Source organism: Anomaloglossus baeobatrachus, chromosome 4 (genome assembly GCF_048569485.1).
Source record: "Anomaloglossus baeobatrachus isolate aAnoBae1 chromosome 4, aAnoBae1.hap1, whole genome shotgun sequence".
NCBI lineage: Eukaryota > Metazoa > Chordata > Amphibia > Anura > Aromobatidae > Anomaloglossus > Anomaloglossus baeobatrachus.
This window is the reverse complement of record NC_134356.1, coordinates 23296227-23314113: the sequence shown is the minus strand read 5'-3', so window position 1 is coordinate 23314113 and position 17887 is coordinate 23296227. Positions and strand designations below refer to the sequence as shown.

At 39.9% G+C, this 17887-nt stretch overlaps 1 protein-coding gene across 2 annotated transcripts in view; it reads left to right on the top strand.

Moving 5' to 3' along the window:
- The first annotated feature begins 3869 nt into the window (after positions 1 to 3869).
- The window catches only part of PTN (pleiotrophin), a 62663-nt gene continuing 48645 nt past the window's right edge, over positions 3870 to 17887 (top strand). Inside the window, exon 1 of one of the 2 annotated variants that reach the window (XM_075343830.1) lies at positions 3870 to 4180. The gene's annotated coding sequence lies outside the window, so the exon portion shown is untranslated. The remainder of the gene's footprint in view (positions 4181 to 17887) is intronic. The other variant, XM_075343829.1, reaches the window with a different exon arrangement.

The following is a 17887-nucleotide window of genomic DNA, read 5'->3' as shown; positions in this document are numbered from 1 at the left end:
CCTCCCTTTACCCTCATCTGTGTTTGTTCCTCCCTTTACCTTCATCTGCGTTTGTTCCTCCCTTTACCTTCATCTGTGTTTGTTCCTCCCTTTACCCTCATCTGTGTTTGTTCCTCCCTTTACCCTCATCTGTGTTTGTTCCTCCCTTTACCCTCATCTGTGTTTGTTCCTCCCTTTACCTTCATCTGTGTTTGTTTCTCCCTTTACCCTCATCTGTGTTTGTTCCTCTCTTTACACTCATCTGTGTTTGTTCCTCCGTTTACCTTCATCTGCATTTGTTCTTCCCTTTACCTTCATCTGCGTTTGTTCCTCCCTTTACCTTCATCTGTGTTTGTTCTTTCCTTTACCCTCATCTGTGTTTGTTCCTCCCTTTACCTTCATCTGTTTGTTCTTTCCTTTACCCTCATCTGTGTTTGTTTCTCCCTTTACCCTTATCTGCGTTTGTTCCTCCCTTTACCCTTATCTGTGTTTCTTTCTACCTTTACCTTCATCTGTGTTTGCTCCTCTCTTTACCCTCATCTGCGTCTGTTCCTCCCTTTACCCTCATCTGTGTTTGTTTCTCCCTTTACCCTCATCTGCGTTTGTTCCTCCCTTTACCCTTATCCGTGTTTCTTTCTCCCTTTACCTTCATGTGTTTGTGTTTGTTCCTCCCTTTACCTTCATCTGTGTTTGTTCCTCCCTTTACCTTCATCTGTGTTTGTTTCTCCCTTTACCCTCATCTGTGTTTGTTCCTACCTTTACCCTCATCTCTGTTTGTTCCTCCCTTTACCCTCATCTGTGTTTGTTCCTCCCTTTACCTTCATCTGTGTTTGTTTCTCCCTTTACCCTCATCTGTGTTTGTTCCTCCCTTTACCCTCATCTGTGTTTGTTTCTCCCTTTACCTTCATCTGTGTTTGTTTCTCCCTTTAACCTCATCTGTGTTTGTTCCTTGCTTTACCATCATCTGTGTTTATTCCTCTCTTTACCCTCATCTGTGTTTGTTTCTCCCTTTACCTTCATCTGTGTTTGTTCCACTCTTTACCCTCATCTGTGTTTGTTCCTCCCTTTACCCTCATCTGTGTTTGTTCCTCCCTTTACCCTCATCTGTGTTTGTTCCTCCCTTTACCCTCATCTGTGTTTGTTTCTCCCTTTACCCTCATCTGTGTTTGTTCCTCCCTTTACACTCATCTGTGTTTGTTTCTCCCTTTGCCCTCATCTGTGTTTGTTTCCCCCTTTACCCTCATCTGTGTTTGTTTCTCTCTGTACCCTCATCTGCGTTTGTTCCTCCCTTTACCCTCATCTGTGTTTGTTTCTCCCTTTGCCCTCAGCTGTGTTTGTTCCTCCCTTTACCCTCATCTGTGTTTGTTCCTCCCTTTACCCTCATCTGTGTTTGTTTCTCCCTTTGCCCTCATCTGTTTGTTTCTCCATTTACCCTCATCTGTGTTTGTTCCTCCCTTTACCCTCATCTGTGTTTGTTTCTCTCTTTACCCTCATCTGCGTTTGTTTCTCCCTTTACCTTCATCTGTGTTTGTTTCTCCCTTTACCCTCATCTGTGTTTGTTCCTCCCTTTACCCTCATCTGTGTTTGTTTCTCCCTTTACCCTCATCTGTGTTTGTTTCTCCCTTTACCCTCATCTGTGTTTGTTTCTCCCTTTACCCTCATCTCTGTTTGTTCCTCCCTTTACCCTCATCTGTGTTTGTTTCTCCCTTTACCCTCATCTGTGTTTGTTCCTCCCTTTACCCTCATATGTGTTTCTTTCTCCCTTTGCCCTCATCTGTGTTTGTTTCTCCATTTACCCTCATCTGTGTTTGTTCCTCCCTTTACCCTCATCTGTGTTTGTTTCTCTCTTTACCCTCATCTGCGTTTGTTCCTCCCTTTACCCTCATCTGTGTTTGTTTCTCTCTTTACCCTCATCTGTGTTTGTTCCTCCCTTTACCCTCATCTGTGTTTGTTTCTCCCTTTACCCTCATCTGTGTTTGTTCCTCCCTTTACCCTCATCTGTGTTTCTTTCTCCCTTTGCCCTCATCTGTGTTTGTTCCTCCCTTTACCCTCATCTGTGTTTGTTCCTCCCTTTACCCTCATCTGTGTTTGTTTCTCTCTTTACCCTCATCTGTGTTTGTTCCTCCCTTTACCCTCATCTGTGTTTGTTCCTCCCTTTACCCTCATCTGTGTTTGTTTCTCCCTTTACCCTCATCTGTGTTTGTTCCTCCCTTTACCCTCATCTGTGTTTCTTTCTCCCTTTGCCCTCATCTGTGTTTATTTCTCCATTTACCCTCATCTGTGTTTGTTTCTCTCTTTACCCTCATCTGTGTTTGTTCCTCCCTTTACCCTCATCTGTGTTTGTTTCTCCCTTTACCCTCATCTGTGTTTGTTCCTCCCTTTACCCTCATCTGTGTTTGTTTCTCCCTTTGCCCTCATCTGTGTTTGTTTCTCCATTTACCCTCATCTGTGTTTGTTCCTCCCTTTACTCTCATCTGTGTTTGTTCCTCCCTTTACCCTCATCTGTGTTTGTTTCTCCCTTTACCCTCATCTGTGTTTGTTCCTCCCTTTACCCTCATCTGTGTTTGTTCCTCCCTTTACCCTCATCTGTGTTTGTTTTTCCCTTTACCCTCATCTGTGTTTGTTTCTCCCTTTACCCTCATCTGTGTTTGTTCCTCCCTTTACCCTCATCTGTGTTTGTTCCTCCCTTTACCCTCATCTGTGTTTGTTTCTCCCTTTACTCTCATCTGTGTTTGTTCCTCCCTTTACCCTCATCTGCGTTTGTTTCTCCCTTTACCTTCATCTGTGTTTGTTTCTCCCTTTACCCTCATCTGTTTGTTTCTCCCTTTACCCTCATCTTTGTTTGTTCCTCCCTTTACCCTCATCTGTGTTTGTTCCTCCCTTTACCCTCATCTGTGTTTGTTCCTCCCTTTACCCTCATCTGTGTTTGTTTCTCCCTTTACCCTCATCTGTGTTTGTTCCTCCCTTTACCCTCATCTGTGTTTGTTTCTCCCTTTACCCTCATCTGTGTTTGTTCCTCCCTTTGCCCTTCCTCTTCTTGATTTTCTTTTTATTTTCTTCTTTACTCCTCTTTCTCCAAAAATGCATGCTCTTTCCTTCCCCAATCCTCTCTATGTTACTCCCTTGACCTTTCCTCTGTTTTGCCTTTCACTTTTTTCCTCTCTCTTTGTTCCTTCCTCTTCCTGTTCTTTTTTCTTTGTGCCTTTGTTTCTTGTTTGCTTTTTTCTTCTGCAGTCTTCAGTGTTAATCCTCTTCCCTTTCCTCCCGGGGTCTTCACTGACCTGATGTTTTGTATTTGTTTGTTTCTCTTTATCTTTCTCTCTCTTCCGCTCTTTTTTCCTCCCTGCACTTTTCCTTTATTTGTCTGTATCCACACTTTCACATATTCCGTTACTTCTTTTTGTCATTCATCACTCTCTTCCTCCCTTCATGTCTCTATGTATTATACAAGCTTTTGGGGGGTTTTACACCTTTTTCCCTTCTGCCCTGTTTCTGTCTTCTCTCTTCCCTGCTCCCCTGAGTCTTCTCCTCTCTTCCCCCTGCACCCCTTTCCTTTATCCAGTGGTGTAATTTGATGCTCATGGGCCCCAATTCAAAAGCTCTAAAGGGGGACCACTTATTGCAAATCTTTAATAGCATTGGTCTTATTCTATAGGTTAAGGGGACTTTTAGGGCCCTCTAGGCTCAAGGTCCCAAATGTGATTGCAACCCCAGCACCTATTGTGCTGTAGTTACACCCCTGCCTTTACCCTTCCCTTATCAGTTACAGTACAATGTTTACAAATAATGTTACATTTTGCTTTATTTGTAAACAATCAGATGCATCTTTGTATCTGGAATGTAATTTCATCCCCCTGAGCACAACCCCCCGAGCCAGGGAGGAGAGTGGTCCCAGATGAGCTCCTGGTCGCCTGCAGAGCTCCCCGTCACATCCACTCCCTGGTCCTCAGCAGACACATCAGTCCACAACCAACAGGCGGAGACACCAGGAACTCACAGGAACTTTCCATCTCAGGGACAAGCAGCGCAGATCCTGGAGAAATCCGGACAAATCCCCTCCGTCTGCACGAAAGAGCGACAGAAGAGATTAGGCGCAAAGTGCGGAGAAGGCGCAGGGACCGGGCGCAGAAATCCGACCCAGGCAGGGGATTAACAAGAAGCCGGGACAGAGGACAGGAGCTGGGGTGCCCGAGGCATCGAAGTAAGTGACTACTGTCCTCCATGGCTTCAGCATCAAAGACAGGGGATAAGAAGCCCAGAACTGGAGTCCTCTGCTGCTCCAGCCTGCAGACCCCCTGATCTAATGCCCCTCTGCTACCCCAACCTTCAGACCCTCCAATCTAATGCCCCTCTGCTACCCCAACCTTCAGACCCTCCAATCTAATGCCCCTCTGCTACCCCAACCTTCAGACCCTCCAATCTAATGCCCCTCTGCTACCCCAACCTTCAGACCCTCCAATCTAATGCCCCTCTGCTACCCCAACCTTCAGACCCTCCGATCTAATGCCCCTCTGCTACCCCAACCTTCAGACCCTCCGATCTAATGCCCCTGTTACCCCAAACCAGACCTCCTGACCTAATGCCCTTCTGCGACCCAAATCCACAGACCCTGTGATCTAATGCCCCCTGCTACCCCAACCCACATACCCTCTAATTTAATGCCTTCTGCTACCCCAACCCACAGACTCTCTGATCTAATGCCTCTCTGCTACCCCAACCCACAGACTCTCTGATCTAATGCCTCTCTGCTACCCCAACCCAAAGACCCTCTAATTTAATGTCCCTCTGCTACCCCAACTCACAGACCCTCTGATTTGTGCCCCTCTGCTACCCCAACCCACAGATTCTGTTTGATATTATGCCCCTCTGCTACCCCAACCCACAGATCCTCTAATCTAATTCTCCTCTGCTGCTGCAACCCACAGACCCTCTGATATAATACCCCTCTTCTACCCGAACAGACCCTGTGATCTAATGCCCCTCTGCTACGCAACCCACAGACCCGCTGAACTAATGCCCCTCTGCTGCTTCAACCCAAAGACCCTCTGATCTAATGCCCCTCTCCTACCCCAACCCAAAGACCATTTGATCTAAAGCCCCTCTGCTACACCAACCCACAGACCCACTGTTCTAATTCCCCTCCGCTACCTCAACCCACAGACCCTCCGATATAATGCCCCTCTGCTACCCCAACCCACAGATTCTTTGATCTAATGCCTCTCTGCTACCCCAACCCACAGACCCTCTGATCTAATGCCCCTCTGCTACCCCAACCCAAAGAAGCTTTGATCTAATGCTCTTCTGCTACCTCAACCCAAAGACCCTCTGATCTAATGCCCCTTTGCTGCTCCCGCCTGAAGACCCTTTGATCTAATGCTCTTTTGCTACTCAACCCACAGACCCTCTGATCTAATGCCTCTCCGTTACCACAACCCACAGACCCTCTGATCTAATTCCCCTCTGCTACCCCAACCCACAGGCCCGCTCTGCTACCCCAACCCATAGACTCTCTAATCTAATGTCCCTCTGCTAACGCAACCCACAGACCCTCTGATCTAATGCCCCTCTGTTACCACAACCCACAGGGCCTCTAATCTAATGCCCCTCTGCTAACCCAACCCACAGGCCCTCTCTGCTACCCCAACCCATAGACCCTCTAATCTAATGCCGCTCTGCTAACCCAACCCACAGGCCTTCTGACCTAACACCCCTCTGCTACCCCAACCCACAGACCTTCTGAACTAATGCCCCTCTGCTGCTCCAACCCAAAGACCCTCTGATCAAATGCTCCTCTGCTACCCCAACCCATAGACCATCTAATCTAATGCACCTTTGATACCTCAGCCCACAGGCCCTCTGATCTAACGCCCCTCTGCTACCCCAACCCACAGACCCACTGTTCTAATTCCCTTTGGCTACCTCAACCTCCAACCCTACGATATAATGCCCCTCTGCTACTCGAACCCAAAGACCCTCTGATATAATGTCCCTCTGCTGCTCCCGCCTGAAGACCCTCTGATCTAATGCTCTTTTGCTACTCAACCCACAGACCCTCTGATCTAATGCCCCTCCGTTACCACAACCCACAGACCCTCTGATCTAATGCCCCTCCAATACCACAACCCACAGACCCTCTGAACTAATTCCCCTCTGCTAACCCAACCCACAGGCCCTTTGATCTAATGCTCCTCTGCTACCCCAACACACAAACCCTCTGATCTAATGCCCCTCTGCTACCTCAACCCACAGACCCCAAGAACTAATGCCCCTCTGCTGCTCCATGCCTGCAGACCCTCTAATGCCCTTCTGCTACCCCTACCCACAGGCCCTATCTGCCTCCCCAACCTATAAACCCTCTAATCTAATGCTCCTCTGCTACCCCAACCCACAGACTAATCTAATGGCCAGTTAGTATAACCTGGGCATCTCCTGTATATAATTATATATGTACAGCCGGTATAACCTGGGCATCTCCTGTATATAATTATATATGTACAGCTGGTATAACCTGGGCATCTCCTGTATATAATTATATATGTACAGCTGGTATAACCTGGGCATCTCCTGTATATAATTATATATATACAGCCGGTATAACCTGGGCATCTCCTGTATAAAATTATATATGTACAGCCGGTATAACCTGGGCATCTCCTGTATATAATTATATATGTACAGCCGGTATAACCTGGGTATCTCCTGTATATAATTATATATGTACAGCTGGTATAACCTGGGTATCTCCTGTATATAATTATATATGTACAGCTGGTATAACCTGGGCATCTTCTATATATAATTATATATGTATAGCCGGTATAACCTGGGTATCTTCTATATATAATTATATATGTACAGCTGGTATAACTTGGGTATCTCCTGTATATAATTATATATGTACAGCCGGTATAACCTGGACATCTCCTGTATATAATTATATATGTACAGCTGGTATAACCTGGGCATCTCCTGTATATAATTATATATGTACAGCTGGTATAACCTGGGTATCTCCAGTATATAATTATATATGTACAGCTGGTATAACCTGGGTATCTCCAGTATATAATTATATATGTACAGCCGGTATAACCTGGACATCTCCTGTATATAATTATATAAGTACAGCTGGTATAACCTGGGCATCTCCTGTATATAATTATATATGTACAGCTGGTATAACCTGGGTATCTCCTGCATATAATTATATATGTACAGCTGGTATAACCCGGGCATCTCCTGTATATAATTATATATGTACAGCCGCTATAACCCGGGCATCTCCTGTATATAATTATATATGTACAGCTGGTATAACCTGGGCATCTCCTGTATATAATTATATATGTACAGCTGGTTTAACCTGGGCATCTCCTGTATATAATTATATATGTACAGCTGGTATAACTTGGACATCTCCTGTATATAATTATATATGTACAGCTGGTATAACCTGGGTATCTCCTGTATATAATTATATATGTACAGCTGGTATAACCTGGGCATCTCCTGTATATAATTATTTATGTAAGGCTGGTATAACCTGGGCATCTCCTGTATATAATTATATATGTACAGCTGGTTTAACCTGGGCATCTCCTGTATATAATTATATATGTACAGCTGGTATAACCTGGACATCTCCTGTATATAATTATATATGTACAGCTGGTATAACCTGGGTATCTCCTGTATATAATTATATATGTACAGCTGGTATAACCTGGGCATCTCCTGTATATAATTATATGTAAGGCTGGTATAACCTGGGCATCTCCTGTATATAATTATATATGTACAGCCGGTATAACCTGGGTATCTCCTGTATACAGATATATATGTACAGCCGGTATAACCTGGGTATCTCCTGTATATAATTATATATGTACAGCTGGTATAACCTGGGCATCTCCTGTATATAATTATATATATACAGCTGGTATAACCTGGGCATCTCCTGTATATAATTATATATGTACAGCTGGTATAACCTGGGCATCTCCTGTATATAATTATATATGTACAGCCGGTATAACCTGGGCATCTCCTGTATATAATTATATATGTACAGCTGGTATAACCTGGGCATCTCCTGTATATAATTATATATGTACAGCCGCTATAACCCGGGCATCTCCTGTATATAATTATATATGTACAGCTGGTATAACCTGGGCATCTCCTGTATATAATTATATATGTACAGCTGGTATAACCTGGGCATCTCCTGTATATAATTATATATATACAGCTGGTATAAACTGGGCATCTCCTGTATATAATTATATATGTACAGCTGGTATAACCCGGGCATCTCCTGTATATAATTATATATGTACAGCTGGTATAACCTGGGCATCTCCTGTATATAATTATATATGTACAGCTGGTTTAACCTGGGCATCTCCTGTATATAATTATATATGTACAGCCGGTATAACCTGGGCATCTCCTGTATATAATTATATATGTACAGCCGGTATAACCTGGGTATCTCCTGTATATAATTATATATGTACAGCTGGTATAACCTGGGTATCTCCTGTATATAATTATATATGTACAGCTGGTATAACCTGGGCATCTTCTATATATAATTATATATGTATAGCCGGTATAACCTGGGTATCTTCTATATATAATTATATATGTACAGCTGGTATAACTTGGGTATCTCCTGTATATAATTATATATGTACAGCCGGTATAACCTGGACATCTCCTGTATATAATTATATATGTACAGCTGGTATAACCTGGGTATCTCCAGTATATAATTATATATGTACAGCTGGTATAACCTGGGTATCTCCAGTATATAATTATATATGTACAGCCGGTATAACCTGGGCATCTCCTGTATATAATTATATAAGTACAGCTGGTATAACCTGGGCATCTCCTGTATATAATTATATATGTACAGCTGGTATAACCTGGGTATCTCCTGCATATAATTATATATGTACAGCTGGTATAACCCGGGCATCTCCTGTATATAATTATATATGTACAGCCGGTATAACCTGGGCATCTCCTGTATATTATATATGTACAGCTGGTATAACCTGGGTATCTCCTGTATACAGATATATATGTACAGCTGGTTTAACCTGGGCATCTCCTGTATATAATTATATATGTACAGCTGGTATAACCTGGACATCTCCTGTATATAATTATATATGTACAGCTGGTATAACCTGGGTATCTCCTGTATATAATTATATATGTACAGCTGGTATAACCTGGGCATCTCCTGTATATAATTATATATGTAAGGCTGGTATAACCTGGGCATCTCCTGTATATAATTATATATGTACAGCTGGTTTAACCTGGGCATCTCCTGTATATAATTATATATGTACAGCTGGTATAACCTGGACATCTCCTGTATATAATTATATATGTACAGCTGGTATAACCTGGGTATCTCCTGTATATAATTATATATGTACAGCTGGTATAACCTGGGCATCTCCTGTATATAATTATATATGTAAGGCTGGTATAACCTGGGCATCTCCTGTATATAATTATATATGTACAGCTGGTATAACCTGGGTATCTCCTGTATATAATTATATATCTACAGCTGGTATAACCTGGGCATCTTCTATATATAATTATATATGTATAGCCGGTATAACCTGGGTATCTTCTATATATAATTATATATGTATAGCCGGTATAACCTGGGTATCTCCTGTATATAATTATATATGTACAGCCGGTATAACCTGGACATCTCCTGTATATAATTATATATGTACAGCCGGTATAACCTGGACATCTCCTGTATATAATTATGTATGTACAGCTGGTATAACCTGGGCATCTCCTGTATATAATTATATATGTACAGCTTGTATAACCTGGGTATATCCTGTATATAATTATATATGTACAGCTGGTATAATATGGGCATCTCCTGTATATAATTATATATGTACAGCTGGTATAACCTGGGCATCTCCTGTATATAATTATATATGTACAGCTGGTATAACCTGGGCATCTCCTGTATATAATTATATATGTACAGCCGGTATAACCTGGGCATCTCCTGTATATAATTATATATGTACAGCTGGTATAACCTGGGCATCTCCTGTATATAATTATATATGTACAGCTGGTATAACCTGGGCATCTCCTGTATATAATTATATATGTACAGCTGGTATAACCTGGGCATCTCCTGTATATAATTATATATGTACAGCCGGTATAACCTGGACATCTCCTGTATATAATTATGTATGTACAGCTGGTATAACCTGGGCATCTCCTGTATATAATTATATATGTACAGCTGGTATAACCTGGGCATCTCCTGTATATAATTATATCTGTACAGTCGGTATAACCTGGACATTTCCTGTATATAATTATATATGTACAGCTGGTATAACCTGGGCATCTCCTGTATATAATTATATATGTACAGCTGGTATAACCTGGGCATCTCCTGTATATAATTATACATGTACAGCCGGTATAACCTGGGCATCTCCTGTATATAATTATATATGTACAGCTGGTATAATATGGGCATCTCCTGTATATAATTATATATGTACAGCTGGTGTAACCTGGGCATCTCCTGTATATAATTATATATGTACAGCTGGTATAACCTGGGCATCTCCTGTATATAATTATATATGTACAGCCGGTATAACCTGGACATCTCCTGTATATAATTATGTATGTACAGCTGGTATAACCTGGGCATCTCCTGTATATAATTATATATGTACAGCTGGTATAACCTGGGCATCTCCTGTATATAATTATATATGTACAGCTGGTATAACCTGGGCATCTCCTGTATATAATTATATATGTACAGCTGGTATAACCTGGGCATCTCCTGTATATAATTATATATGTACAGCTGGTATAATGTGGGCATCTCCTGTATATAATTATATATGTACAGCTGGTATAACCTGGGCATCTCCTGTATATAATTATATATGTACAGCCGGTATAACCTGGGCATCTCCTGTATATAATTATATATGTACAGCTGGTGTAACCTGGGCATCTGCTGTATATAAATATATATGTACAGCTGCTATAACCTGGGCATCTCCTGTATATAATTATATATGTACAGCTGGTGTAACCTGGGCATCTGCTGTATATAATTATATATGTACAGCTGGTATAACCTGGGCATCTCCTGTATATAATTATATATGTACAGCTGGTGTAACCTGGGTATCTGCTGTATATAATTATATATGTACAGCTGCTATAACCTGGGCATCTCCTGTATATAATTATATATGTACAGCTGGTATAACCTGGGCATCTCCTGTATATAATTATATATGTACAGCCGGTATAACCTGGGCATCTCCTGTATATAATTATATATGTACAGCCGGTATAACCTGTGCATCTCCTGTATATAATTATATATGTACAGCCGGTATAACCTGGGCATCTCCTGTATATAATTATATATGTACAGCCGGTATAATCTGGGCATCTCCTGTATATAATTATATATGTACAGCCGGTATAATCTGGGCATCTCCTGTATATAATTATATATGTACAGCTGGTATAACCTGGGCATCTCCTGTATATAATTATATATGTACAGCTGGTATAACCTGGGCATCTCCTGTATATAATTATATTTGTACAGCCGGTATAACCTGGGCATCTCCTGTATATAATTATATATGTACAGCTGGTATAACCTGGACATCTCCTGTATATAATTATATATGTACAGCTGGTATAACCTGGGCATCTCCTGTATATAATTATATATGTACAGCTGGTATAACCTGGGCATCTCCTGTATATAATTATATATGTACAGCTGCTATAACCCGGGCATCTCCTGTATATAATTATATATGTACAGCTGGTATAACCTGGGCATCTCCTGTATATAATTATATATGTACAGCTGGTATAACCTGGGCATCTGTATATAATTATATATGTACAGCCGGTATAACCTGGGTATCTCCTGTATATAATTATATATGTACAGCTGGTATAACCTGGGTATCTCCTGTATATAATTATATATGTACAGCTGGTATAACCTGGGCATCTTCTATATATAATTATATATGTATAGCCGGTATAACCTGGGTATCTTCTATATATAATTATATATGTACAGCTGGTATAACTTGGGTATCTCCTGTATATAATTATATATGTACAGCCGGTATAACCTGGACATCTCCTGTATATAATTATATATGTACAGCCGGTATAACCTGGACATCTCCTGTATATAATTATATATGTACAGCTGGTATAACCTGGGTATCTCCAGTATATAATTATATATGTACAGCTGGTATAACCTGGGTATCTCCTGTATATAATTATATATGTACAGCTGGTATAACCTGGGCATCTCCTGTATATAATTATATATGTAAGGCTGGTATAACCTGGGCATCTCCTGTATATAATTATATATGTACAGCCGGTATAACCTGGGTATCTCCTGTATACAGATATATATGTACAGCCGGTATAACCTGGGTATCTCCTGTATATAATTATATATGTACAGCTGGTATAACCTGGGCATCTCCTGTATATAATTATATATATACAGCTGGTATAACCTGGGCATCTCCTGTATATAATTATATATGTACAGTTGGTATAACCTGGGCATCTCCTGTATATAATTATATATGTACAGCTGGTATAACCTGGGCATCTCCTGTATATAATTATATATGTACAGCCGCTATAACCCGGGCATCTCCTGTATATAATTATATATGTACAGCTGGTATAACCTGGGCATCTCCTGTATATAATTATATATGTACAGCTGGTATAACCTGGGCATCTCCTGTATATAATTATATATATACAGCTGGTATAAACTGGGCATCTCCTGTATATAATTATATATGTACAGCTGGTATAACCCGGGCATCTCCTGTATATAATTATATATGTACAGCTGGTATAACCTGGGCATCTCCTATATATAATTATATATGTACAGCTGGTTTAACCTGGGCATCTCCTGTATATAATTATATATGTACAGCCGGTATAACCTGGGCATCTCCTGTATATAATTATATATGTACAGCCGGTATAACCTGGGTATCTCCTGTATATAATTATATATGTACAGCTGGTATAACCTGGGTATCTCCTGTATATAATTATATATGTACAGCTGGTATAACCTGGGCATCTTCTATATATAATTATATATGTATAGCCGGTATAACCTGGGTATCTTCTATATATAATTATATATGTACAGCTGGTATAACTTGGGTATCTCCTGTATATAATTATATATGTACAGCCGGTATAACCTGGACATCTCCTGTATATAATTATATATGTACAGCTGGTATAACCTGGGTATCTCCAGTATATAATTATATATGTACAGCTGGTATAACCTGGGTATCTCCAGTATATAATTATATATGTACAGCCGGTATAACCTGGGCATCTCCTGTATATAATTATATAAGTACAGCTGGTATAACCTGGGCATCTCCTGTATATAATTATATATGTACAGCTGGTATAACCTGGGTATCTCCTGCATATAATTATATATGTACAGCTGGTATAACCCGGGCATCTCCTGTATATAATTATATATGTACAGCCGGTATAACCTGGGCATCTCCTGTATATAATTATATATGTACAGCTGGTATAACCTGGGTATCTCCTGTATACAGATATATATGTACAGCTGGTTTAACCTGGGCATCTCCTGTATATAATTATATATGTACAGCTGGTATAACCTGGACATCTCCTGTATATAATTATATATGTACAGCTGGTATAACCTGGGTATCTCCTGTATATAATTATATATGTACAGCTGGTATTACCTGGGCATCTCCTGTATATAATTATATATGTAAGGCTGGTATAACCTGGGCATCTCCTGTATATAATTATATATGTACAGCTGGTTTAACCTGGGCATCTCCTGTATATAATTATATATGTACAGCTGGTATAACCTGGACATCTCCTGTATATAATTATATATGTACAGCTGGTATAACCTGGGTATCTCCTGTATATAATTATATATGTACAGCTGGTATAACCTGGGCATCTCCTGTATATAATTATATATGTACAGCTGGTATAACCTGGGTATCTCCTGTATATAATTATATATCTACAGCTGGTATAACCTGGGCATCTTCTATATATAATTATATATGTATAGCCGGTATAACCTGGGTATCTTCTATATATAATTATATATGTATAGCTGGTATAACCTGGACATCTCCTGTATATAATTATATATGTACAGCCGGTATAACCTGGACATCTCCTGTATATAATTATATATGTACAGCCGGTATAACCTGGACATCTCCTGTATATAATTATATATGTACAGCCGGTATAACCTGGGCATCTCCTGTATATAATTATGTATGTACAGCTGGTATAACCTGGGCATCTCCTGTATATAATTATATATGTACAGCTTGTATAACCTGGGTATATCCTGTATATAATTATATATGTACAGCTGGTATAATATGGGCATCTCCTGTATATAATTATATATGTACAGCTGGTATAACCTGGGCATCTCCTGTATATAATTATATATGTACAGCTGGTATAACCTGGGCATCTCCTGTATATAATTATATATGTACAGCCGGTATAACCTGGGCATCTCCTGTATATAATTATATATGTACAGCTGGTATAACCTGGGCATCTCCTGTATATAATTATATATGTACAGCTGGTATAACCTGGGCATCTCCTGTATATAATTATATATGTACAGCCGGTATAACCTGGGCATCTCCTGTATATAATTATATATGTACAGCCGGTATAACCTGGACATCTCCTGTATATAATTATGTATGTACAGCTGGTATAACCTGGGCATCTCCTGTATATAATTATATATGTACAGCTGGTATAACCTGGGCATCTCCTGTATATAATTATATATGTACAGCCGGTATAACCTGGACATTTCCTGTATATAATTATATATGTACAGCTGGTATAACCTGGGAATCTCCTGTATATAATTATATATGTACAGCTGGTATAACCTGGGCATCTCCTGTATATAATTATACATGTACAGCCGGTATAACCTGGGCATCTCCTGTATATAATTATATATGTACAGCTGGTATAATATGGGCATCTCCTGTATATAATTATATATGTACAGCTGGTGTAACCTGGCCATCTCCTGTATATAATTATATATGTACAGCTGGTATAACCTGGGCATCTCCTGTATATAATTATATATGTACAGCTGGTATAATGTGGGCATCTCCTGTATATAATTATATATGTACAGCTGGTATAACCTGGGCATCTCCTGTATATAATTATATATGTACAGCTGGTGTAACCTGGGCATCTCCTGTATATAATTATATATGTACAGCCGGTATAACCTGGGCATCTCCTGTATATAATTATATATGTACAGCTGGTGTAACCTGGGCATCTGCTGTATATAAATATATATGTACAGGTGCTATAACCTGGGCATCTCCTGTATATAATTATATATGTACAGCTGGTGTAACCTGGGCATCTGCTGTATATAATTATATATGTACAGCTGGTATAACCTGGGCATCTCCTGTATATAATTATATATGTACAGCTGGTGTAACCTGGGTATCTGCTGTATATAATTATATATGTACAGCTGCTATAACCTGGGCATCTCCTGTATATAATTATATATGTACAGCTGGTATAACCTGGGCATCTCCTGTATATAATTATATATGTACAGCTGCTATAACCTGGGTATCTCCTGTATATAATTATATATGTACAGCCGGTATAACCTGGGCATCTCCTGTATATAATTATATATGTACAGCCGGTATAACCTGTGCATCTCCTGTATATAATTATATATGTACAGCCGGTATAACCTGGGCATCTCCTGTATATAATTATATATGTACAGCCGGTATAACCTGGGCATCTCCTGTATATAATTATATATGTACAGCTGGTATAACCTGGGCATCTCCTGTATATAATTATATATGTACAGCTGGTATAACCTGGGCATCTCCTGTATATAATTATATATATACAGCTGGTATAACCCGGGCATCTCCTGTATATAATTATATATGTACAGCTGGTATAACCTGGGCATCTCCTGTATATAATTATATATGTACAGCTGGTATAACCTGGGCATCTCCTGTATATAATTATATATGTACAGCTGGTATAACCTGGGCATCTCCTGTATATAATTATATATGTACAGCTGGTATAACCTGGGCATCCCCTGTATATAATTATATATGTACAGCTGGTATAACATGGGCATCTCCTGTATATAATTATATATGTACAGCTGGTATAACCTGGGCATGTCCTGTATATAATTATATATGTACAGCTGGTATAACCTGGGCATCCCCTGTATATAATTATATATGTACAGCTGGTATAACTTGGGCATCTCCTGTATATAATTATATATGTACAGCTGGTATAACCTGGGCATCTCCTGTATATAATTATATATGTACAGCTGGTATAACCTGGGCATCTCCTGTATATAATTATATATGTACAGCTGGTATAACCTGGGCATCTCCTGTATATAATTATATATGTACAGCTGGTATAACCTGGGCATCTCCTGTATATAATTATATATGTACAGCTGGTATAACCTGGGCATCTCCTGTATATAATTATATATATACAGCTGGTATAACCCGGGCATCTCCTGTATATAATTATATATGTACAGCTGGTATAACCTGGGCATCTCCTGTATATAATTATATATGTACAGCTGGTATAACCTGGGCATCTCCTGTATATAATTATATATGTACAGCTGGTATAACCTGGGCATCTCCTGTATATAATTATATATGTACAGCTGGTATAACCTGGGCATCCCCTGTATATAATTATATATGTACAGCTGGTATAACCTGGGCATCTCCTGTATATAATTATATATGTACAGCTGGTATAACCTGGGCATGTCCTGTATATAATTATATATGTACAGCTGGTATAACCTGGGCATCCCCTGTATATAATTATATATGTACAGCTGGTATAACCTGGGCATCTCCTGTATATAATTATATATGTACAGCTGGTATAACCTGGGCATCTCCTGTATATAATTATATATGTACAGCTGGTATAACCTGGGCATCTCCTGTATATAATTATATATGTACAGCTGGTATAACCTGGGCATCTCCTGTATATAATTATATATGTACAGCTGGTATAACCTGGGTATCTCCTGTATATAATTATATATGTACAGCTGGTATAACCTGGGTATCTCCTGTATATAATTATATATGTACAGCCGGTATAACCTGGCCATGTCCTGGTACATGATAATAGACTGTTCTTTGGCTTGGAGACTGGTTGGTTGTGTGACGATTGCTCCGGGTGATAAGCGGCGCCTTAGTCTGGATTGTCTGCACGCTTTAATAGGATTGTGGTGATATTAATAGACGTTTTTTACCTGTGTTTTCCAGACCAGATGGACGCCTGAGCTTAGAGCCTTTGACCTCTACCTCGGTGCCTTCATTAGGCAAGACTAGTGTCTCCTTCCTCCTCATGGTCCCTGGGCACACACCGGCCCTCGGCCATGGAGGATCTGTGCAGTGACCATCACTGGTCAGTGTCCGGATAAGAGATGGAAACACATTTATGGGGAGACTTATACCCTATAAACTTTTCCACATTTTTTCACTTTACATCCACCAACCTAAATGTATTTTAGGTCAGGGATGATGTCGTGGAGAACAACAAAGCAGGGTTAGGTTACAAAAAATAGCACAAGCTCTGAATATCTCATGGGGCACTGTTCAATCCATCATCCAATAAT